Source organism: Nerophis ophidion, linkage group LG02 (genome assembly GCF_033978795.1).
Source record: "Nerophis ophidion isolate RoL-2023_Sa linkage group LG02, RoL_Noph_v1.0, whole genome shotgun sequence".
NCBI classification, from domain to species: Eukaryota; Metazoa; Chordata; class Actinopteri; order Syngnathiformes; family Syngnathidae; genus Nerophis; species Nerophis ophidion.
The window spans coordinates 41,169,845-41,175,905 of NC_084612.1; positions in this window are offsets into that span (position 1 = coordinate 41,169,845).

A 6,061-nucleotide genomic window follows, 5' to 3' on the forward strand; every position below is an offset into this window, starting at 1 on the left:
TATGCATCAGACCTGCATCTGCCCCAATATAATCTTGGTAGCAGCATCATGTTTGTAGCGCAATCCAGGATAATTTCTTGATGCTGTCTGCTATTTAACATCAGCATAGCATTAGAGACGGAATATTTGTAATCTGTGTCAATATTACAACGGACATCACAACAGAGTGAGGTTGTTAACTTGTTAGGAGCCACAGACGTCTAGTGTGACGTCACAGGTCAACCAGAAGAGCAATACATTTATTTGCGCTAAAAGGAAAGTGTACGGGAGACATGGCGTTTGGCCAATAGATGCATTAGTAAGAGTGCATGGACACTTGGACTTCACACGTCGGTGTGAAAATATATATTTCTATAGATATTTGAGAAATCAGACTTAATTTCGTACATGAAATTGTAGTGAGTGATGTGCAGATAAAATTCCTTTTATGATGAACAAGGCAAGTATAATAAAACATATAGCAGAAAATAACCACTAACAGCATGGATGTGCAGAGTATGTACCAGCCAGGTGAGCACCCTTAGAGAAAAAAAAGAGGAAAAGTTCTATCAGCACAACGTACTGCCACACAAACCCTGAATGAAGATTTTGAAAATCAAGACTACATTTCTTGCAATCGGGTGCATTTCTGCACCGTATTTTACATTTACAGTGGGGCAAAAAAATATTTAGTCAGCCACCGATTGTGCAAGTTCTCCCACTTAAAATGATGAGAGAGGTCTGTAATTTTCATCATAGGTACACTTCAACTGTTTGAGACAGAATGTGAAAAAAATCCAGGAATTCACATTGTAGGAATTTTAAAGAATTTATTTGTAAATTATGGCGGAAAATAAGTATTTGGTCAACCATTCAAAGCTCTCACTGATGGAAAGAGGTTTTGGCTCAAAATCTCACGATACATGGCCCCATTCATTCTTTCCTTAACACGGATCAATTGTCCTGTCCCCTTAGCAGAAATACAGCCCCAAAGCATGATGTTTCCACCCCCATGCTTCACAGTATGTCTGGTGTTCTTGGGATGCAACTCAGTATTCTTCTTCCTCCAAACACGACGAGTTGAGTTTATACCAAAATGGATACATGGATGATACAGCAGAGGATTGGGAGAATGTCATGTGGTAAGATGAAACCAAAATAGAACTTTTTGGTGGAGGACCCTCAAGTATACACAACCAAAACAATAAACAAAATGGCTAAATAAAGTTATTGTGAAAAAAATGATCACTGTTATCATTTTAACCAAGTTGTATTTATTTATTTATTTTAAATTGCCTTTCAAATGTCTATTCTTGGTGTTGGATTTTATCAAATAAATATCCCCCAAAAATGCGACTTATACTCCAGTGTGACGTATATATGTTTTTTCCTTCTTTATTATGCATTTTCGACCGGTGCGATGTATACTCCGGAGCAATTTATAAACCGAAAAATATGGTACATTTACACTCATTACAATTGGATTCATTAGACTGTTGAACGTATTTCCCATGTATATGCTCAAGGAACAATACTGTGTAAATAAAACTTAGATATAAGCAGTGTTTCTCAACCCATTGGGCCAGCAAAAAGTATCTGTTACTTAGCTGTGTTCCGCATGGTTCGCAGCGATACTCACTTGAAATACATTTTCCCAAATAAACAGAAGAAGTCCGGGCCTAAAGTCATAGAGAGCAAAGCACAAAAATTATTACAAATAATTTTGATTACCTATTTTAGCACAAAACATAATGGGATGTAAATCCACTCTTATCCAGTATTTGGTGAGTACATATTATCTAATCAGCCGGATCCAAACCTAAAGTTTATGTGGTAATGAAATATTACTCCTTTGGATTAACAAATACAATTATAGAACATGATCAATATCACGAGGAAGATAACTAATTCAGTGATATCTGAGTGGGCCCCTGGGCGCCTCTGTCGTCGAAAGTTGGGCCCTGAGGTCAAAAAAGATTAAAGGGGAACATTATCACAATTTCAGAAGGTTTAAAACCAATAAAAATCAGTTCCCAGTGGCTTATTTTATTTTGTGAAGTTTTTTTCAAAATTTTACCCGTCCTGGAATATCCCTTAAAAAAGCTTTAAATTGCCTGATTTTCGCTATCTACGAAGCCACTATCCATTTGCCTGTGACGCCACATAGCGTTGCCAATACAAACAGATGGTGGATAGCACAGCAAGATATAGCGACATTAGCTCGGATTCAGACTCGGGTTTCAGCGGCTTAAACGATTCAACAGATTACGCATGTATTTAAACGGATGGTTGGAATATGGAGGCAGATAGCGAAAATGAAATTGAAGGAGAAACTGAAGCTATTGAGCGAATAGCTATTCGGCCATGTTTTCCTTAGCATCGCCAGTAAAATGTGCGGACCAATGATCGGAAGTTTTGCATCTTGTGACACTGGATCAACTTAAATCCGTCGAAGGAAACGCTGGATGCAAATACAGCTACAAATGTACATACAGCTAGCCTAAATAGCATGTTAGCATCGATTAGCTGGCAGTCATGCCGCGACCAAATATGTCTGATTAGCACATAAGTCAATAACATCAACAAAACTCACCTTTGTGATTTCGTTGACTTTATCGTTGGGAATGCATCTGCTATGAGTGTCGCAGGATATCCACACATTCTTGCCATCTCTGTGCCATCTCTTTCGTAGCATCGTCGGTAAAAACCAAACGAGGGACTTTCGCATCTCTTGACACTGGAGCAACTTAAATTCGTCGATTGGTCGTATTTGTTTGGCATTAAATGTGGATGGAGGGATAGGCTGGATGCAAATATAGCTACAAATGAGGCATAACGATGCAATATGTATATACAGCTAGCCTAAATAGCATGTTAACATCGATTAGCATGCCGTGCTAATCGATGCACATTCTACGTAAATCAACTTGAATCCGTCCCTGATCGTGTTGTTACACTCTCCGACAACACACCGACGAGGCATGATGTCTCCAAGGTACCGGAAAACAGTCGAAGAAACGGAAAATAACAGAGCTGATTTGACTTGCTGCGTGTAATGTGGTGAAAAAAATGGCGTTGACTACCTAGGTGACGTCACGTTCTGACGTCATCGCTTCGAGAGCGATAAATAGAAAGGCGTTTAATTCGCCAAAATTCACCCATTTAGAGTTTGGAAATTGGTTAAAAAAACATATGGTCTTTTTTCTGCAACATCAAGTTATATATTGACGCTTGCATAGGTCTGGTGATAATGTTCCCCTTTAAGAACCCCTGTACAAGCTGCATAGCAGTTTATATGTATTATCCACTGAAAATGACTCAAAACACAGCTTTTATTGTTTGAATTACTGTTTAAATAGCTGGGAACACAAGTGAGTAGCAATAAAATTGTGTCTTAACTATAGTAAAGCATGGTAGTGATAGCATCATGGTCTGGGTGTGTGGTTCGGAGGCATGCGTTGTGGTGAGAAAAACAGGAATTCTAACATGTATCGTAACATTCCAAAACAAAGCAAGATCCCTTCCCTTGGGAAACTGGACAGCATGAAAGTTTTCCATCAGCAACATCATGGAAGTTGAAGAGGATTCCAATAACAAATGTGCAGCTCTAGTGGATTTCATGCCCAAGAGGTTTAGGGCAGTGCTAGATAGATAATGTGCTCAGATTTAATATTGACACAATTTGGAAACTCACTTTTGTTGCCAGCTATATAGACCATAATGGCAGTTTTGGGCCATTTTCAGTGCAAAGTAAATCAGTACTGCTTTCCAAAGCTGCACACTGGCTAGTAAAATATATTATAATTTCATTTCTATAGTACAAACCCCGTTTCCATATGAGTTGGGAAATTGTGTTAGATGTTAATATAAACGGAATAAAATGATTTGCACATCCTTTTCAACCCATATCCAATTGAATGCACTATAAAGACAAGATATTTGATGTTCAAACTTAAACTCTTAAATTTCATGGCTGCAACACGTGCCAAAGTAGTTGGGAAAGGGCATGTTCACCACTGTCTTACATCACCTTTTAACAACACTCAATAAATGTTTGGGAACTGAGGAAACTTAATTGTTGAAGCTTTGAAAGTGGAATTCTTTCCCATTCTTGTTTTATGTAGAGCTTCAGTCGTTCAACAGTCCTGGATCTCCGCTGTTGTATTTTACGCTTCATAATGCGCCACACATTTTCGATGGGAGACAGGTCTGGACTGCAGGCGGGCCAGGAAAGTACCTGCACTCTTTTTTTACAAAGCAACGCTGTTGTAACACGTGCTGAATGTGGCTTGGCATTGTCCATAAAAAAGACGACGCTTAGATGGCCGCATATGTTGTTCCAAAACCTGTATTTACCTTTTAGCATTAATGGTGCCTTCACAGATGTGTAAGTTACCCATGCCTTGGGCACTAATGCACCCCCGTACCATCACAGATGCTGGCTTTTGAAGTTTGCGTCGATAACAGTCTGGGTGGTTCGCTTCCTGACACGATGTGGAATATTTCCAAAAACAATTTGAAATGTGGACTCGTCAGACCACAGAACACTTTTCCACTTTGCATCAGTCCATCTTAGATGATCTCGGGCGCAGAGAAGCCAGCGGCGTTTCTGGATGTTGTTGATAAATGGCTTTCGCTTTGCATAGTAGAGCTTTAACTTGCACTTACAGATGTAGCGACCAACTGTGTTTAGTGACAGTGGTTTTCTGAAGTGTTCCTGAGCCCCTGTGGTGATATCCTTTAGAGATTGATGTAGGTTTTTGATAGTGCCGTCTGAGGGATCGAAGGTCATGGTCATTCAATGTTGGTTTCCGGCCATGCCGTTTACGTGGAGAGATTTATCCAGATTCTCTGAACCTTTTGATGATATTATGGATCGTAGATGTTGAAATCCCTAAATTTCTTGCAATTGCACTTTGAGAAACCTTGTTCTTAAACTGTTTGATAATTTGTTCACACACTTGTGGACAAAGGGGTGTACCTCGCCCCATCCTTTGTGAAAAACTGAGCATTTTTTGGGAAGTTGTTTTTATACCCAATCATGGCACCCACCTTTTTCCCAATTAGCCTGCACACCTGTGGGATGTTCCAAATAAGTTTTTGATTAGCATTCCTCAACTTTATCAGTATTTGCCACCTTTCCCAACTTCTTTGTCACGTGTTGCTTGCATCAAATTTTAAAGTTGATTATTTGCAAAAAAAAAACGTTTATCACTTTGAACATCAAATATGTTGTCTTTGTAGCATATTCAACTGAATATGGGCTGCAAATGATTTGCAAATCATTGTATTCCGTTTATATTTACATCTAACACAATTTCCCAACTCATATGGAAACAGGGTTTGTATTTTATAACAAAATGGATGCTGAAATGTGGGGGACGTACTCACTTCTCCCAGATACTGCACATACCATTACATGTTTAACAGCCCTTTTGTTTAATTTGCTGAGTAAACTAAGAACTGTATTGGTAGATTTGGGATTGGTGCACTTAGTCATTATACTTACCTGCAACCCCTTCATATGGATGAGAATATTAATGAAACTTGGAATTTTTTATGCATTCATGCAGAGGAAGTTTTGCAGAAGAGGTTTTGGATGGCCATTGATGCCGTTACACAATCCCAATATTATGTGTTGGTACTCGAGCTTGTACACTTTGCCATACTTTCTACCTTCTTTATACGGTGTCGGACTTTGAGGTCAGTTGGTATGTGTGTATTGTGTATTATGGCTGCAGCGTTTGGTCAACATAATCAACGTTGATTGTAAGAAAAGATTTGTCTTTGTCAAGGAGTCGCTAAATAACATTTTAAGTGATGGTCTGCCATTAGTGTTCATGTTTGCACTTTTATGTCAAGGTAAATTATTGCAACTGACACTAACAGTACTGGATAAATACTTAATGCACTAAATGTCATGTTTACAGGAAAGCCTGTTAAATTTTCACTGCGGTTATATAATGTGTAATTAGGTACAACCATTAGTTTCTCAGTAATTTATGTTTATATTGTTAAAATTTAACTTATCCTTAAAGGTTTTGTGGAGTCAACATCAAATTCATACATGTATAGCAGACCA